Source organism: Coturnix japonica, chromosome 4 (genome assembly GCF_054131305.1).
Source record: "Coturnix japonica strain WE chromosome 4, WE-NBRP24, whole genome shotgun sequence".
Taxonomy (NCBI): domain Eukaryota; kingdom Metazoa; phylum Chordata; class Aves; order Galliformes; family Phasianidae; genus Coturnix; species Coturnix japonica.
Window position 1 is genome coordinate 18008038 of NC_140666.1, and position 20162 is coordinate 18028199.

The following is a 20162-nucleotide window of genomic DNA, read 5'->3' on the forward strand; positions in this document are numbered from 1 at the left end:
ATACTACATCAACTGATGAGTAAGAATTGCAGCAGTTTTAGTGGAGTTAAATAGATCTGAACCAGCTAAAAATGCAGTTCTTAGTTTTCATCTAAATTGCAATGAACTGACAACTAATGGTGCTAATAACTACATAATAAAACCCAGAGAGTTGCATATGGTACATCTTGAAATGTTACCAAAACAAGTGTTGATCCCTATATGTATTCTATATTATACAAAAAGAAGGAATGATCTTCATTATTTATGATCAAGTGATTCATGGATTTTAGATTGCAGTTCAATGTTGATTTTTTCCATGCTTGCTGTTTTCCCCGATCTTAATTCAACAATCCTTTTAATATTGATCTGGAAATGACAAGTAATGCAGATTTTTAATGTTTTGCATCATGTGGCATACTTCAATTATTGAGATTTATTACAATGAATAATTTATAGCTAAGTTCTTTAATTTTCCATTGATTGTGGCTCTTAAAAAAAAAAAAAAAAAAAAGAAGAATCTTCAGGAGACTTGATAAATTTGATAGGCATGAGTAAATGTCTCTGTACAACCACTTGTGATCAAGATTTTCCCATACAGTCTAACTGTGCCCGGGGGTGTTCAAGACCATGTTGGATGGGACCCTGGGCATCCATCCAACCTGTACCAGATCTGGTGGTTGGTGGCCCTCCCTGTGACTCAGGGGTTGGAACTCAATGATCCTTGGGATCCCTTCCAACTGAAGCCATTCCATGATTTTATGATTCTATCTCAGTACAGCCTAGCACTGTTTTTTTGACTACATCTTAAAGGGAACATTTTAGACATATGGTCATCCAAGCACTGATATATCTGTCGATACTGTAAACATGACAAACTATTCCATAAGCAACAATTTTACACTGAGACCATGAACCTTTATTCCAGCCTCTGGATATTTTCAGTTCTTACATGCAAACTAGCATCTTAGAGTTACAAAGCATCAGTAATAAATATCTAGTACAGTAATCACCTTTAGAGGCTTAGAGGAAATGAACTTCTATTAGGTATAGATAGACACTTCTCAGATTTTTAAGCACTCAGAGTGTACTTTCAAAAACTCAGAGAGATTGGATGGAACTCTGATGACACAATGGTGGAAAGTAAGAGTTATGAAATCTCTTATCCTCAGAGAAAAATTATTTCTTTAGAGAATGGAGTATTATAAGAGTGAGACTGCCAGGCTTTAGGAGCTACCAAACTGTCTTGAAATGAGAAAGAACCAGAAAAAGAAATGGTCTGCTTTTTCACAACAGAACAACAACAGTTCCTCCTAGCTGTGTTTTGTATCAAAGACACTGCAAAAAAAAAAATTTCAAAATTATTTCAAAATGACACGGGTAACTTTGATAGAAGGAAGTCTGTGGTCAAAACTATTGTGGGCATCATTCACTCATTGTCTACTGACTTCTCTTCAAAGGAGAAGTAATTATATACAAACAAGGTCACTGTATGTATGCCTTCCAGTTGTCAGATTGAGAAAATGCATGTACATATTTCAAGGTGACAATATCTTAATAATATTTGGTACTTACCTATCACCTACCTGAGCTAATTAAATGTTCTTCAAAATGATAGTAGTTCAACCTTCGGAGTGCATCATTCAGTACAGTTACTACTCCTTTTTATGGAGCATTATACTGCAGCTCAGCAGATGGGGTTTTCAAAAGTGTGTAGTATTGCCCTGTCCTCACTTCTGCTGAAGTTGAGCATTTTCACATCGATATTTTTGATCATGAATCAAGAGAACAACGACTCTCTCATTGACCTCAACAGCAGGAGAGTGAAATCAAGGCCCATGGCCTCTAAAAAAATTTTCCTAAATTACTTCAGCCAACATGTTGTAGTAAGGCATTAACTGAAATGGACAGGTCATTGGGTCACCTCTTCCAATGAACACAATGCACTGCCTTTATAGGAAAGTTTTAAGGTGTTTAATTCACCTGCTGAGAACTGAGCGCACAGTGCTTGTAAGAGGTCTGTGAATGCAGTCTCTGTTTTCTCATTGCTAGCGTGGGACAAGAGAAAGGGAGCTGGCATAAATTTTGTATCTCATGATAATTAAAGTTTGTATAACTCCATATGACTAGGCAGACATTTTCCCTGCACTGCCACATGTAGAATAAAAATATCAAAACTTTCAAGTACTTTTGGGATCACGGAATCCAAGTTAAATATTACAACTCATTATATGGTCACAAGCCATTAGTTTTGACTCCAGATTGGCAAGAAAGCAGCAATTTGGAATTCATATGCATATGGGAAAAAAACGTACTCAGAAAAAAAATGTAAAAATTAATCAGAAAAAATGTGTTTCATAGCAATTCCCTTTTTTCCATTTTAACACCCTATTGCTTATGATGATGGCTCATTAGCTTCTGTCAAATATTTCATCATTTAATCCTCAGCCTTATTTGAGAATGGCTACATTACATTTCTCTTCTGGCTCTAAGGAGGTTTATATTTGTTAGTCTGAACTTTAGATTTGTTTAATGCTATTCCATTTCACCAATTCATAGTGTTTCAAATATGTATTTATTCATCATTTTTCCACAATGTTAAGTCCGTATTTCAGATTATGTAGGGAATTTCTTCCTAGCAATACTTTTTTGAAGTTACTGCTTAAAAATGTTGAATGTTACATATGGAAATCCGCAGAAAGATGTGGCTGGAACAATTAATGACTTCCTACTGAAGTGCAGTCCATTTTTTCCTCTCTGTTCCAACAGCCAGTTAAAATAATTGTATTGGCAGCTAGCAAAAATTTGGAATGCTTATTAAAAGAAAAAGATAAATACATATATTTTTTCAGACAGTGTATGATTATAAATGTCTGGAAATTACCAATGTGAAAAATGTCTACTGCAGCTGTGTACTACCTACATGTGGGAAACATTTATTTTGTTTTGGCTTTGTTTTGAACTGGAGAAACTCTTAATCAGTATATCATTTTTCTGCATCTACTAAAGGTTCAAAACATCCACCCGTTGCTCCTAGTAAATGGAACTCCATGGAAGACAAGTAGTTACTTGATCAGGATGCATAACTTTTCTTTGTAGGCACCTATACTGCACAGTTTGCACACTGACGATGTTAAAACAGAATGGCATATGTCATAGCCCTGTTGAGTGCTCTCCTGGAGAGTCCCAGATTTCAGACAGCTCACCCAACCACTGTGTCTAAATCCTGACAAAATGAAACCCTGTTGTTCTGAATAGGCTGGCAGAACCAAAATATTTTTCTGTGATATTTGAGAAATGATATTTGAGAAATGCTGAATCACTCGTTCTTATGTATGTGACAGTAAGTACTTAGATTAGACCTCTGAAATGGCACAGAACTGTGAACTATTGTGACTGCAGGTAGGAAGGAGATCAGGCTCAGAAAATTGTCTTTCCACTACCCTCACCAACCTGTAATCCTAAGGGTGAGATTTTACTTTTCCTAACTTCGACTATGATGCCTAACACTGAAATGGTTGAAACAGTAGTTTTAGCTTCCTGGGAGCACAAGATCTTCAGGGGATTGTGTGGCTGTTAAATTTCAGCATAAGACAAGTACCTAAAATGTCTGAAAAGTATCACAGTCTGCTGCTTTTAAACCATCAACTTTACAGACAGTCCTGGTGATTAACTGCAACTACATATTTAATTTTTTATTTCTAAAATTAAGTGAGATACTGTAGAGTAAGTAATAACGCAAGGATGGTGGTGTACAGTAGGAGACAATACAAGAATGGTGGTATAATAGATAGCCAAAGGTTATCTATAGGAGAAACTCACCAATTCTGAGGTCTTCAATCTAGACGGAAAATGCTGAGGCTGGTCACCAAAACTCCACAAAGGAGCAATCTTCAAAAAAAAGATGCTGCTATTGTGGTGTCAGCCCTTAAATGAAGTCTAGGAGAGGTGGAGTCAAGCTCCACCCCTTCCAGGAGCACAGCTGAATCACCTTCACCTGTGCTCCCACAGCTAACCTGACACTTGCCTCAGCTGATTAATCAGAGGTACAGGCTGTGATTACCAATTTCCTATACAGACACATTCTATACAAAATGCATACATAATTTTGTCACCTGCATTGTTTATAAGCATTAGATTGTATGTACTTACCAGAAAACAATAAGTTGAAGTTGTTTTCAATATATAATTTTACTCTAAGGCAATAAAATATGATAGAATAAGATGATACCAGTAAAGAGTAGTTTGCATAAATTGTATAATGACAATGATTATCATACTGGTAAGCAGAAAGCCATTGGCAGAGTATGGGAAAAAGTGCAAGGAAATAAGATAAAAAAGTGACCTAATACACTAGAAAAATAAATAAATGAATAAATAATTAAATAAAAACAGCTCGATTTGACTTGAGGATTGCAGATACAAGTATACATTAATAGGATTCCTCAGTGGATGCAGAAGGAAATAATTTAAGCTGAAGTGCTCTTTAGAAATTAGAGCTGCTTCTCTTTTGTTGCTTTCTGACGTTACAGAGGTCTGGGTAAGTGTTACGTTTTAATGCAAATCACCAAGATTACTATGTCTGCAATTTGTCTACAGACAGATTAATTTCCTTCAGTACTGCCACTATCCATCTCATTCTCTTTGAGATGCTCCAAGGAGAGAAGAATTGTTAGGGCACAAGAAACACTTAATTTTTAAAGGTCATCTTGTTTTTGAGACTTTCTTGTAATTGGGCTAAACATCTTGAAGAATAAATAAAGACTAAAGCAAGATTGTGCTTCTCTGTTCACAAAATTCCAGGAACTCACAGTATGTTCTACAAAGAGATTAAAATGATATTATAAAACTATGTTAAAATGACCTCTGCTTTAGTTGCCGGAGAAAGGTGGGAGACATGAGCAAGGTACGCAGCTTCTTATTTTTCAAGTACTTGTCTAAGAGTAGCTAATTAGAACCACTTCTGTTCAAAGACAGCAGGAGTTACACAGGAAAATCCTTCAGTATTTTGGCTTAAAAATAGATGGAAGTTTTTATCCAGTTCAAAATTATTAAAATGATCTTTGGTGTAATTTTGTGAAAGCAAAATCTTTCATTACTTTTATTTTAGAAAAAAAACCTGGAACCTATTCTCAAATGTAAACCACTCCTTGCACCCTGCTTCCCCAAACCTGCTTTATATGCAATGCTTTGAGGCCCACTTTGTAAATTTTAATAAATATAACAAGGACGTTCCACTGCCAATCTGTGACTTCTGCAAGGCCGAATCTCAGCTTCCACTTCTCTGAAGCTCAAATAACTTTTTATCCTCTCCACAGACAAAAGTATTATACGGTGAAATACAAAATGTTTTCACCATATTTTTAATCCCAAAGAACTAATAGTGTTTTATTGCTATGCAATTTGTGCGTATATGTGTGCATGCATAGATGAAAAGGAGGGGATGCATAACAGATGGTTATTACAAATATTGTATATATTTCATTTGCAGATTCTGCTCTTGCACATGAACCCTTTCAACTATCAGACTGTATAGCACAAGGGCTTACACAATATCCAATAATTTCTGGCGGTTGCTGCTCAGCCTTTCATCGTTGCCAGATCTTTGGCAGTATAAGCTAAATCCCCATCTAGTATACAGCAAGCACAAGGTCCTCATTATACTGCAATTTAATACTCACAGCCAGCAGGCTCTATGTACAGTGTAAACCCAGAGTCTTTCCCTTGCTTTTTGATGGAACAACTGTTAAATGTGTAGTGCTTTATAAAGTTGCCATAATTAAAGGGGTAATTATTTATATACACATTCCAATCCAACATAAATAAATAAATAAAAATAAATGAATTAATGGGGTAAATTTCAGATGTTAGATATACTTAAATATAAGCATTTATGCCACCAGGGAACAGTGACAATTGGCTCAGTAGTGTACATAGGGTATTATGACATATTCAAAATCACAGACAGCATTAAGTTTGTAATACATCCAAGCATTAAAAACAGTATATAGAAACAAAAATATGATTGGACACACACACAAAAATCACAGAATCATAGAGGTTGGAAGGGACGTCCAGAGATCATTGAGTCCAACTCCCCTGCCAAAGCAGGCTCCCTACACCAGGTCGCACAGGTAGGCATCCAGGCGGGTCTTGAATATCTCCAGAGAAGGAGACTCCACAACCCTTCTGGGCAGCCTGTTCCAGTGCTCCGTCACCCTCACCATAAAGAAGTTCTTGCGCACATTCATGTGGAGCTTCCTATGCTCCAGTTTCTGGCCATTTCCCCTTGTCCTGTCTGCACATACTATGCCACTTTGACCCCCACACCTCAGATACCCCCTGATTGTTCAGAGCAGTAGCTCTGAACCACTAGACAAGTATGTGCAATGGCCTTGAAGTTTCAAAATCCATTCATATTCCAGGTGAGGAATGAAGAATATTTTACTGAAGGTCTCTGCAATACATCTAATGTGGATAGCTCTCTTCTCAAAAATATCAGTTCAGTGCTCTGCTATTCTGCCAACCTACAAACAATTAGTTACAAATAAAGGTTTGACAAAACAACAACCCTTCAAGAATAGCCTTGCTCAGCCTGAATATTAGAAGTATATTGCTCCCAGTATCACAATTATTCCTACAATATCAGCCCCATGGAGGATCTACACCCACTTCTGTACTTTTATATATATTTTTTAATTACTAAATATAATTGCCTGCTCCAGGAGACGCAATTAAATGGAATGTCTTCCCCATGCACACTGTGTTAAAAATATTCATGACATCTTATTGGGTTGTAATAGCTCATCACACTTTTCTTTTTACTCTGATACTTTCTGTGTTGAGCAATAAGGCAGATATTTTACACAGAGGAAATATTGCTAGTCACAATGACGTCTTTGCATGGAGCATGCTAGACATATCAAGAGGAAGGTGTTGGACTTCCTTTGGCTGAGATACTTGCCAAGCAATTTCTGCTATTATATCAGCCTGATATAATTTGTTTTTGATCTTGACTCAGTTCCTACTGCCACTAGCTCTAAATTAAGAACTCTGTTTTTATTTGCTAAGTGGGAATTTGACAGCTGCAAAAAGAGCCAGATTCGTTTCTTACATACATGGGTGGACAAAGAGAACCGGAAGGCATTATGAAGAATATTGGAAAATGGCTTTAATTTATCATCTCCTTGTTAGGGGAGAGGAAAAAAGTGCAACTGAAGGAAATATAAGGAATAGAAACACACACACAAAAAGACAAAGCTTTCATCTGAAATGTATATGTTGGTCATTTCTTTATGTAAGGGGTCTCTGAATATCCGCTGCTGTAGCACAGTTAAGAGCTTCTCAGTCTGTAAGTGGTCTCAGCCCATTGCCCTTCTTCCAGCAGATATCTTTGATAGTAAAGCTGGTGTTCTGAATTCCTCCACTCAGCCCCCACTGGCTCTTCAAAATACCTGGAAAATTTTATTCCACGCGGCAGAATGATTACAGAAAAGAAGTACATAAATGACGCTTATTCTTGTAGTCATACTGAAAATGGTGAATCACATGGCTAGGTAAGGAGGGAAAAGGGGTTATATAGAATGGCCAAGTCAACATTAACGATCAAGGCTGTAAACAGAAATATATTTTTAATTAAATCACCTTCAATGTTTTTTTGTTGGTTTTTTTTTTCTTTAAAAATTAAATAAAGTATTGTAATTAGGAGTGAGATAGCTATACAATGCATAACTGCTGCAGAGGGATTGGAACTAGATGGTCTTTGAGGTCCCTTCCAACCCAAGCCACAGTATGATTCTATGACTCAGTGTAGAGATGTACTGTGTTTTACACTAATTCATGAGCATTAAAAGTCAGCTCGCTGTGTCTTGATTTTAAAACAATTTCACAAAATTGAGTATTGGTTGTTATGAGGCTTGTTGGCACAAGAACCTGTAGGGAACTTGATGTTAAAATCTGACATAAACCGTGTATGTTTCTTTTTATAATACTATTACTATGATCCTGGCAGAATTTTCATGAGCTTAGATTTTTGTCACTAAGATTTCCTTTACTGGATAAGATTTATCACAACAAGGCTTCAGTATTTTACCAGCTCCTTAAAAGATGAAATTAGAATCTGGAGCTGGAAAGGCTTTGCTGCTTAGATCAAAGCTGGCTGAAATTCAGATTTTCTTCATGGGAATTTAGGATATTTTGAACAAGTTGGTTGTTGTTTGTTTTTTGTTTGTTTTTTTTGTTTGGTCGTTTTGTTGTTGTTGTTGTTTTGTTGTTGTTTTCTCCACAGTTGAGATGAAAGTAGAGTTATCTAAATTTCCCAAGGAAGCAAAATGAAAAAACAACAATGATCTTTTTGATATTAGTCATTTTTTGAGAAACTCGACATAATTTGGTCACATCTTTCTACAAAGAAAACAAATCAGTACTGCATGAGAACCAGTTCACCAGCAGAGTTTCAGAACTACAAAGAAATTCCCATGAATTAGGAATAATGAATCTACGAGTGGGAGACGAAGTTGTTGTCAGAGTTATCAATGCTTTCAGGAGCAGCACTTGATGAGGAAGAACTTGGATTTTCTGTGACCTTCCTATATGTATAGTTTAGTGAGCATGCATCTGGGCATGTCTTCCAAGTACCATGTTTATTTGCCATTCAATTTTCCCTATAAAACAAATAGTCCTATCATTTTCAAAATGGAGACAAAAGGAGACAGGAAACATTGCTAAGATGTAAGTTCATCTCTGCAGCACTTAACCTTGGAAAGTCGGTGGATGAAAACAGCCAGGATGTTAAGGAAATATATTGGAAATATATTGGATGTGCCTGCTATTTGGATTGGAGGATGATGCATTCCTTCATTCAGGATGGACAACAATGCTTTTCTTCTAAGGTTAGGAAACTCACTCAGTTCTATATCTTCTAAGAGAAAATTCAGTAAAGTAGTCCTGCTTGTGCCAGTACACTGAGGTATTTTCCACAAGCTTCTCCTTACCAATTTCCAAATTTGTTCTACTTCCTGTAAATCACTAAAATAATTATTTGCTTGGAGAGCCAAAGAGAGAATCACTTTGGAATTGAGTGGGTTAGATGCACTTTTGGGAATCTCACATGCCTGAAGAAATTATGTGGCTCCAGAGTGAGATGACAAGTGGAAGATTTGAAGATCACTATTTCAATCTTAACTATTCAGAGTCTGAAAATGAATAATGCACTTGAGTCAGCACCTTAATGTTGTTGGGGGAAAAAAAAAAAGTTTTTAATGAATGAACAGAAGATACGTTTTCTATGAATTCTCTTCACGGTGTCGTCAATGACACACCTTTTCTTCATATGCACTTCCATTTTGTCAGACTGCCCCTCTGCTGCCATCTGTCTCATAGCGATAAAATGAAATGGGATATTGGTGGGAAAGTTCAACCTTTACTGCCATCCCACCAAAATTCATCTTGATATCATGGGGCCAATGTCATTAAATAGGAGGCATTACTTTCAGAACAGCTCTAGTAGTAACTGCTATTACAATCATAATAAATGTATACTTGAGGTCTGTAAAATAATGAAGTATGATTTAGTGTAAAACAGTTTTCAAAGAAATCATTATAGCTTATTGAAATGTTATATAGCTCTGTGAACAGCTTATACTCTGTTAAAGATCTATGATATGAAATGCATATTTGTTTCTCTCTTCCAGCAGAGCACCAAAGGAGCTATTAAAGTTTAGATGGTGAACAAGCATTAAGTACAAGTCACAAAAGTTAATTAAATCCTAATATGAATATTGACAGATTATTAAAATCATTCTCCTGTTTCATCATGTATTAACTGTATATGCATTAAATGTGCATAATTTTGCAAAAACAGAAAAGAAATAAAAAGCAATGAAATTATTGTATAGCATCACAAAAATGTTCAAGTAATTATGCAGTTCTGAGAAAAAAAAAAATCAAAACACGTCTATCTTATTCCAAAACATTAAGGCTATTTTTATAAGTCTTTATGATGTCTTATGTGATTGCTGTGCTGAGCCAACTCAGGAGTATTCTTACCTAAAACTATATTTTACTGCAAACCATAGAACAAATTAAATCTGAACAAAAGAATCTGGCAGAAGTGTGAGACATAAAGTGATGCCCTGTGATTTTACACCCTCTCATGTTAAATCTGCAATTCTGACATGGTTTCTAATAGGGGTATTCTCCTCAGCACGAGCCATCATTTTCTTGGGGTGCTTCAGCCATCTCCTATGTGCTGCCCTCAGCAAGGGTTGGCATGGGACTCAGTATGCATGAAAAAAGTCTATCAATCAGTGCACACACCCCCAGGTCCATGAATTTTAATCAGAAGAAATTTGTGCTATTTTTTTCAAAACAGTAGCCCAAGGGGGTATACTACCAGTTAAAATGATTCATGACTTAAATGGCCTATGGATGCATGCAAGTGTTGTGTTCCTAAATTTTAGGTGAAGCGCAGGAAATGTCTGCATCCAACACCTATCACATTCTCTGTACATTCCTGAAAGTTCTTTCTGAATGCTAAGCAATGTGATGGAGTTTTGACATCCAAAATTCAGTACTCTGAACTGGGAGAGGTGCCCAAATACAAATTGAGTCTAAAACTCTGAGCCAGCCATAAACCTGAACATTGGTAATTTAGCAGACATTGCACTCACTGTACTTCCTTGACTCACTCAAACTACTAATTGAATGCAAATAATGGCATAAAAATAGTTTGCGTGTTGAGAAGGTGCTGGATGAAAGGAGTAGAAGGTGTTCAGCAGCTGATCTGCATCTCTGTTTCCCCAATGTAGCATTTTCAGTGAGATAAAATTAGGCTGAATTTCAGAGTGAGGGAAAGATCCCCAAAAACAAAAATTTTAATAACACTTTCTTTGGAATCAAACAGCAACACTGTTTCCTCTGAGGAAACACTTTGAAAATTATGAGTTTTCTTTGAGTTAGTATACACCGAAAGATGGGCTGAATTGCTGCTGTTTTCAGAGCTCAGCATATACTTTCAACCTGTTCTTGGTTTCCTTCTCTATTAAAAATGTAAGACACTCTTTCATAGTGCTTAAAAGCTTAAAGAAGAAATAAGCACCAGCTTGTAAAAAATCATATTCTGCAGGGTTTAAAAGATCTCTTTTGTAAAAGGCTTGATTTTGAAAATTTAGGCTCAGCTGTTTCCAAAAGTCTTTTGCAGCTCCTACAAGGAATATAATCCAGTTTTGAGTTTGAAAAAAAATACAAATCTCTTGACAGTGATGCCTCTGGCTTTTAGTAGGACTCCTTCATGGTTACTGCAGGATAGCAAGTTATGTGTCTGTGGTTCCTGCTGAGTGAAGACAATCAGGAGGTATCAGGGATGTGCATGGGCTCAGCAGACTCAATCATATCACTTCAGAACCCAGTCAGTATCAGCACAGCACGAGCAGGGCTGTTCCTCACTCTTACAACTGGCAGTGGCTTGGATGTTTACATTATTTCCTCAAGAAACAAATGCAGTGGCAATGGAGAAGTCCTTTCTCGGGGCTGACATGCCCCATAGGGCAGCAGTTTTAACATTTCACAGGCTAAATGGAGTGAGATAGGAGAAAATGAAGGAACAGCTCTGGAGATAGTGACAGAAAGGTGGAGGTTGTGTTGTTTTTCATTGTTTTGTGGGTTTTGTTTTTTTGTTTGTTTGTTTTTCATATTTTTCTTATGTCTGTGAAGGAAAATGTTTCCTTTCAAACACAAGTAATAATAAATCATGAATAGATATGAGATGTACTGTGGTATATGTTGATATATGTGGGGTGATTGGTCTGGGTGATCCTGTGGGTCTTTTCCAAACTTGGTGATTCTATGATTCTGTGATTCTACATATGAGTAGGAGATATATGTCATTTTACGTCTGTGTTGATGGAGCTTTATAAAGTGACCAGATGTGGTTGGAGGCATTCTGTTTGCCCGTTTGCAAGAACAGGGCTGTTAATAATAAATGAACAAACATTAGCCTGGTAGTTATGTAACACATACACAAAAAAAGTTCCAAATTGCTCTGCTTTTTCTTTGAAGGGGAATCTGAATAACAAGGCAGAAAAACAAGTGCAAGGAACTGAGGATCAGCCTTGGTGCCATCCGTGTTTGCTCCGCGTTGTGATCTGCTGCGTCCCGCTGACGGGAGCCATGAGCAGCTCAGTGATTCATCCCGTAGGTGGCTGCCTGTCACGGATGGGTGAAGCTCTTCCTATAAATAGATTGTGCATGAGCTCACTGCACATTTGGGGAATGTTTGGAATGGAAGGTGTTCCCAAAAAGCCCTGGGTATGTCGTTATGTTTTTCATTACAGCTTGGTGCCAGCATCTGACAATTTCAATAATTGAATCAATGTTCCTAATGCAAATAACAGCAGGTTTGACTAAGCTGTTTATCATTCTGCAGTGGATAAATTATGTTCTATGAAAATAATTTTATTTCAGGTGAGATTTCAGGGAGATGGGAGAAGGAAATCCAGTCTGCGCTCGCAGAAGTTAGAGATCCCAGTGCTGCTGGCCCAAGCAACATGTTGTCTGACATAATTGGCTGCTGTGTGAGCTGGGCAGAAATGCGGTGGCAGTTTCAGTTCATGGCTATGATGTGGATAAGAAGTTCAGTGCTACAGTATAATGACTCAGTGCTATTTCTGCATCCTGCTCTCTTACAGGCACTGTACAGCACATCAGTGCCAAATCCAAATGGGCATGCACGCCTTTCCACCCAACTTGAGATATTTGGGCTTTGGAGTGTAACAAGGAGGTGGGTGGAACAAGTACCTGTCTGACAAAGATATAATATATAATCCCCTCAAAACCATCTAGAGGCAGTAGATTGACTTACATGGATAAAAGGAGGCATTACTTTTGGAGCAGCTTACATACTTAACATCCATTTTCTGAAATCCCATGATACCAAAGCAAATCAGGTCATTAAATTCTGTTAAATCTCTTCTGCAGTCACTTCGCTCATGACAAAAACTGTGTACTGAAGTAATTAAATTTTGCTTTCCCTCAGTGAATCATAATTGCAGCAATAGCTCCATGAATCCAAAGCAGGACTTTCCACAATAACCTAAAATTTTTATTTTGGAAAAAAAAAGTAGTACTGCAAACTTCACAAGTATATTTATTAGGTCCAAATATAGGAAACTTACCCTTGACAGTCTGTTTACTTGCTTTCTCCATCACTGCCTCTCTCTTTCTCTGGCATGAATAATGAATAATGTATCAGTGTTGTTTTTTTTCCTTTCTGTTAACACAAAGAAAAATGGAGATGTTAATTTCTTACAGTGGCAGCTAAGACAAGCACAATTAAGCAGTTTACTTTCTAGGGATTGCTCACTGAATTCTTCAAGAGGTTCCTCTGCAGCTGATGTAGTTGAGGGCCACACCATCAATCCTTAGCTGACAGCAAACAGATGGCCTGTCAGCAGAATTGTTCCTACACTGAGGAGAGTACATCATTAATGAAGCCAAATACAAGCTTACGGTTTCAGATCCCTGGTACAATATAAGTGGTGTTGAATATTGTAAGAGTAATTTATTAGAACCCGTGTGTCATTCGCAGAAACAAGTTATGCTGACTCTGTGACATGGAAAAAATCAGCCTTCTCCGCTAACGTATGTTAATGGCTCCCTGCATTCTTTCTGACCAATTTTACTTTCCCACAGGTGAATAAGTTCTACATCACTGCTTTGCATCTTCAGGAGTGCATCTCCGTATTTCCTGAGTGGCAGACATTGGGTGCCGAGGGATACAGCAAAACCTGGGGCAGCCAGAAATGCCAATAAGTCTTTTTAGATTTATATAAACTTTCTTTTTTCTTCTTTATTTCATCTTAATCTAGAACAGTGCATTCATTGGAGCACAACAAAATTCTAGAGACTTGGTGGAATGCTGTGTGTAAAAACTGAGATTCTAAAGCAGACATGGCTACATACAAAATTCAAATCGAAACAATAATAAAGATCCCATTTGCTATACATTCCCATTGCCAGCTGTGTAATATCTGCTCGTTTCCTAGAACTGAATTTCTGAGGAGCAGAGTCCTGCGTGACCAAGTTTGCCAATACAAATATGTGTGTTGCTTCTTAGTCATTTAGCACTTCTATACTTGGCAATACAATCATCAACTAGTCCAGAATGCTACGCAGTGAATGGTGATTTTAGGATAAAAACTATACAGCTGCGGTGGTGCTTAATCTTAAGAGGTATATATACTGACAGTGTTCTTAAATGCTGCATTAGTGTTTGAAAACATACCTTGTTTTTCTTTCAATATATTTGTCTCTGTAATGAATACACTGCTTATATTTTTAAGTAAATTTATTCATATCCCTGTAGACTTCCTTGTCAATTTTATAATTGCTTGAGAGTTTTGTTCAGCAGAATAATTTAGAAGTGTGTCTTGTGTGCTGTCACCTTTGATTAGTGAAGTTCTCTATAGGGGGATGGTGATGGCTGAGGGCTAAAGTGGTTACATACGAGGGTTTTGTTTGAGGAGTTGTAGTTCTTAATAGGTGACTGCCACTTAAGAAATCTTTAAGTAGACAGAAAAGTATTGTTCCTAAGGTATATTATTGTACTTTTATTTTCCTTTCATGTTCACCATTTGCAGTTCTATTCTTTCTCTCTCAATTACTATTGATGTTCAGAATGCTTGTCAGCTGATGCCTTTTTATAAGCTGTTCTGCAAGTTGAACACAAATAACATGACAGCTTGCAGGCTACTTGTTGTCATGGTGTTCTTACTTTGCTCTGGGCAATGCCATATAAAGAATATTACATCTCAACTCCTATTTGCATCAACCAAATATTTTAACATTAACACAACAATATCAGAATGGCAGGATGTTTATGACATTACCAGCACCAAGAAAGTGGAATAAAATTATGTTCTGTTTCCGCCTACACATTTTCACCCACTCCGAAGCTCTGTACCACTGTGGTTACAGAACTGTTGATTTCTATGGAGGTAAGTTGATTTCAGAATCTGGGCTCAATTATCAAGTTTCACTGTTTTTTCTGGCTGCAGTTGTGGACATTTCTTAAATGAAATGCAACATGGAGAACGTTACTCTTCATGCTACTCTCTGACCTGGCTTCCAACAATTTACTCTGAGGTTCAGTTTTGAAGTTTCCAGTAGGGATTATGATTTTTTCTACTTTAAATTCTTTCTGAGTAAAAACCACTTTTAGTTCCTCTTTATACTTCCGTGTTTGTTTGTGTAAAACCTAACATATCTGTGGGTATCCCACCCCTGATGGTGCTCAAGATCAGGTTGGATGGGCAGCCTGATTCAGTGGGGACAACCAGCTGATGGCAGGGGGTGAAAAAGGATGAGCTTTAAGGTCCCTTCCAACTCAAGCCATGCTATGATTTGTATAAAATCTATTATTGTGGAAATCACTATTGTGCTGGTAGGTGCTAATGTAAATGTTAGTATAGCTTTTGAATCATCCTCAACAATTACTACTGCTACTATTTTCCTTATACAAATTATCTTCCTAGACAACACTTAAATGACAGGAAAATGATTATGAAAGAATAACCTTTCTGTGGTCATAGTTAGGTTAGGCTGCCACAACCTGCTACTTTTCCAACAGCCAGCCTTGAACGTAAAGATGCACACACTTCTGATGCGAGCAGTATAAAAGAAAGTGAGAGTTCTCTTTCCTACATTCACAGAGATTAAGGTCAGAACAGCTAGGTACTCCAGACTAATATGAACAAGATTATGTACACATGGCCTTTAGATCTCCTGGAGGAAAAAACAAACAAGCAAACTAACCTGGTATCAGTTTCAAACCTTAAAATTCTTCCAGGAAGAAAAATAAAGGTTTTAAAATAGGAGTTAAAAGCTGTGCAATTTTGAATTGGCAGGAAAAAATCACAAACCCAAACACTTCAATCCTGTTAAACCAGCAAACCAGTCAAACCAGTTAAGATCCCAAACCTTAGCAGACATGAAACTTGCTGTGAAAATTATTCCTTTTGATTCTGCAGCATTTTTCACTTGGGAAAACCTGATCTGAACAGTATAATGAGATCCAAAGGAGAAAGAGTGATGCTGGGAACGAGTGAAGAACTGGTGTAGATGTATTTCAGAAATGTGTTCTGCAGATATGCAAGAACAGATTTCCCTAATAACATTAGCACAATTGCCTAAGGAAACTGAACTTGGTAAACTTCACAGCTAAATGATTGAATTTCCATAGCATGGAAAGGAAGAAACGAGAGGAATCGGCACATGAACTATTCTGATTTTCTGGTGTGTATATCCTTAGAAGACTTTTTGTACATTTTTGTACAAGTCAAATGTGGTGATGGGCATCAAATTCACTGTGGCTACAGATGAGGCTTTAATGCTAAGACAGCGTGAAGTCAACCAGCTACATTTACAGTTCTGTTTTGTTTCTAGTAAAAATAAAACCTTTGGGGGGGGGGGGGGGGGGGGGGGGGGAATGGGAGGGGGAAGAGAGATAATACTGTTTCTATCAGTTTACTCCCAAGAATGTTCACATTTTGCCCTCCCAAACCACAAACATTCACAACACATATTAGCGTACACATGAACCCCCTTTGCCCTTGTGAAGAGAGTTTTATGGGAGGTGTATCTGTGTCTTGTCCCCTGTATCATTCCCCTCTATAAAAAGGGGGATGAGCTTATCTTCACTGCCTTCCACAAGAATAAAACAATAGGTGAAAGCATTTTGATATCTCTCAGACTACTGTAACATACCTGTCACGCAACTATTGCAGCATTTTTGAATCCGTTTTTTCAATTGAAATTGTGTGCTCCTAGGACTTAACCTACAGATAAGCTTTAGTATCTAAACTCCAAATCAGGTCTTAAAAGAGATTTGTGAGTAAGAATATTTATACTGAGTCTGTATCAAGATGATTTTTTTTCCTTGAAAGTTGGCTTAACACTGTAGTCAACTTGGAAATAAAAGATAAATGAAAAATAAATTTAACTTTCAAGTTGAATATGTTTTTAAAATTCCTGGAGAATGGGACAGATTCATCAATGGAGAATTTTGGTCCAACAGAACACACAGTGTTGTTTCAAAATACCCTGAATACTAGAAACATGAATGTAAGAATGCAAGAGCCTGATTTTTAATGAGTATTTATTGTGAAGGCAAGAGAATGACATACTATTCTAAGAAGGATGTTTCATCTCATTTCTTTCTAATATGGTATAATTTAAGGTCAAGTGCTTAGAGATTTATTATTTATTTATATATGCAATCTATAATATTGCTACTATGCAGACAAAAAAAAAAAAAAAAAGTGATTAGATTAGCGTCTCCCTTCTGTCTTTTTAATAGAAACAGTTAAAGAAAATAACTGTTTTTAGAGAGCTCCTAAAAACAAGTATAGAACTTGAATTCAAAATCAATTAAAAGATTAGAACATTTGTTATAGTTATTTAAATGTTCTCAACAAATTCCTTAGCTTAAAAGTAAAACAATTTACTAACGTTTAGTGCTCTACTTTGAGAACATCTTGTTAGCAGAAGCCTCTTTATGAGAGGGCATATTTGCAGTCCATTAGTTTAGCAAAGATGCATAAAATACTTTAATATGTAAGTCTGGGAAATTAAGGAGTTCTAAGCATTTCAGCTGGGCACAACTAAGTAAGACTGAGTACTGTATTAAACGCTAGGGCAAATAATGTGTCAGGAGGAAGAAGAGGGAAAGAACATTGAAAGAAAGAAAGTAAACACAAAGTCCATTTCTCTAGCCTGTTCCAATTGAATAATACTGCTAAGATACTGCAGGAACAGAACCTCAGCAGCAGCACAGGTGACCTTAAACTGACCTGAAGCACTGAGTGAACTCAGCCCTACTGTGCTAGCAATATCCTTAGAACTCCTTTGGCTAGTAGGTCTCATTTACATCAACACAGAATGAAATGAAAATGGATGATCTTCCTAGACACCACTATAAAAAAAAAATCTTACCTTAAATTGCTATTTCATTTGGGAAGATTTTTTAGTGTTCAGAATTTCTAGAACATCTTAACATACTTGGGCAACCGGATGAAGGAAAGACTGTGGATGCAGCATACCCAGACTTTCGTAAAGCCTTTCATAATATACTGATGGGTAATAGCCTTCTCTGACAGGAGAACCAGGAATCAACATGAGGACATCTTCCCTGTCATTTAAACCAGGTCTGGAATCTCAGATTGATCTATTATCTAACTGTAACCCACATCTTGAATGGTAGGGGGAGATGCTGTAAGATGTTATGTAATAGAGAATTTATCTAATGATAAAATGCCAAAAAAGTCCAGTAATTAATTATGTCCATTTACATACTTTCTCTTTATTTCAATTTTGCTAGCTTCAAGTCCCAAATTTTATCTTCCTCTTTGCTTTTATCAAATAGATTAAAGAAACATGTTTGTGATAATATTAATTATTTAATATGTTGGATTCATTAAACATTTACTAAAAAGATGCCCATACCAAACTATCACATATTTCACTTCTCTAAATAATTTCATCTCTTCTAATACTGACTGATCTTACAGATAAAAAACTATTAACAACTAATCTTTTATACTTTACACAAAGCTCATTCTTAAGAAGTCTCAGTGATCACCAAATGATCACCAGGGCTACCCTGCTCTATGTCTTCAAATATTTTCTAGTTCTCTTTTCCATTCCCTGAAGAAGTAAGCATGCCTCCAATGGACATTTTCTTAATATAACCTCAGAGCAGGTTCATCAATTTAGTGCTTACAAAAGTTGGTTCATTTCCCATTCCTTTGCACTTTGCCAAAACCATTTTTTAAAATGCATCATCCTGAACACTTAATTAAATTTCCACTGCATTTATTTCCTTTATCTCTTCTAAAAACTAAAATCCGTTGCATATTTAACCTCTTCTTTAACAGCCTTACAAATTTGCAGAGCATCATATACCCCTGAGTGATTCCTATCTAAGCAAACATAATCATAGATGTTCTTCAGCAACCACATTCATGTTGTTGTTTGGTTGCATTTCATTCTGTAATATAATATCTGAACATGAATCTGAATATGTTGTCTAAAATAATATTTCATTTTCCTTCTTTGATTTTCTTACAAGATGCTTATCCAGCACAGCACATCACTGAATTAAGCTTAAAGTGATCAGCAGAAGTCGATCACCATGTTCACATGAAAAAAACCTCAAGATCTGATTTCTTTTATTCAATCTGGATGTGTCTGAATGGTCAAAGGACATTTTGTGTCAGTGTCTAAGATTAGTAAACAGAAAATGTTTTCACAAGAATATAAATGTAAAAACATGACATTTATTCTGGTTTTGAAAGTTTATGACAAAATTTGCCAGTCAAGAGATTAAGCATTAAATGGCTCAGAACTGCTATCAAATAAATAGTAGTATCTTTGCACAGTACTTTCCTAAGGAAAGACTGAGCACAGTGCTGACGTCAAGGAATGAAAATCTGACCTGCTGGCTGACTTTTTTTCCTGGCATCTACATAGGCTATGGGGTTGTCTGCTTTATGAATGCCTTTGTGCCTTCCAATTATTAACAGAAACCTAGTGTCACATATTAGTCACCTCTCAGAAGTTACAAAAGACCAGGGTTATACCCCTAGCACATTGTATTGTTTCAGAAAGGTGTAGTGTCAGCATGGTCAGCATGGTCTCTGGTGTCATGTGTGTCTCTAATCTTTTTTTTTTTCCCATCTGAAATCATCAATAGTCTGATGTGCAGTGTCACAGGTGGGGTCTGTTTGCTCTTCAGATAGCATCGGTTACACATTACTCAAGGTCTAATTGTATTGGACTACAAATGATGTAATGCTAGGTAATTTGTTTGGAATGATAAATTTATCAGAAACCTTTTTTGCCACTCAAAAAGAAATTCCCTGAGAGGATTTTCTAGGCTTACGTTGACCTTGCATTCACATTTAATGCTGTTTTGCTAAAAAAAATGATTAAAAAAAATCGCTGATAGATGTTCAGTAGCACTCAGTACTCAGTGACTGAACATCTGTGAGAAAATGATTAAGTGGCTCATCTCAACTTTAATAAAACTTTGTTTGGAATGTTACTGATGTTCAGCTTTCCAGCAACATAAATATTTTCAGTGTTCTGAGCTTCATCGGAATTATGAATCTCTATATGATTTAGAAGAC

The 20162-nt window shown here is 36.6% G+C and overlaps 2 long non-coding RNA genes across 4 annotated transcripts in view; one reads left to right on the forward strand and one right to left on the reverse strand.

The window, feature by feature from the left end:
• The window catches only part of LOC107312880 (uncharacterized), a 345732-nt gene extending 333447 nt beyond the window's left edge, over positions 1 to 12285 (forward strand). Inside the window, exon 7 of the long non-coding RNA XR_014945184.1 lies at positions 12037 to 12285. This is a non-coding gene — a long non-coding RNA (uncharacterized LOC107312880). The remainder of the gene's footprint in view (positions 1 to 12036) is intronic.
• Positions 7126 to 20162, reverse strand: part of LOC107312887 (uncharacterized) — an 88915-nt gene continuing 75878 nt past the window's right edge. For all 3 annotated transcript variants that reach the window (XR_004307075.2, XR_014945187.1, XR_014945188.1), the window contains 2 exons: positions 13152 to 13246; positions 7126 to 7433 (listed from right to left, as the gene is read on the reverse strand). This is a non-coding gene — a long non-coding RNA (uncharacterized LOC107312887). The remainder of the gene's footprint in view (positions 7434 to 13151; positions 13247 to 20162) is intronic.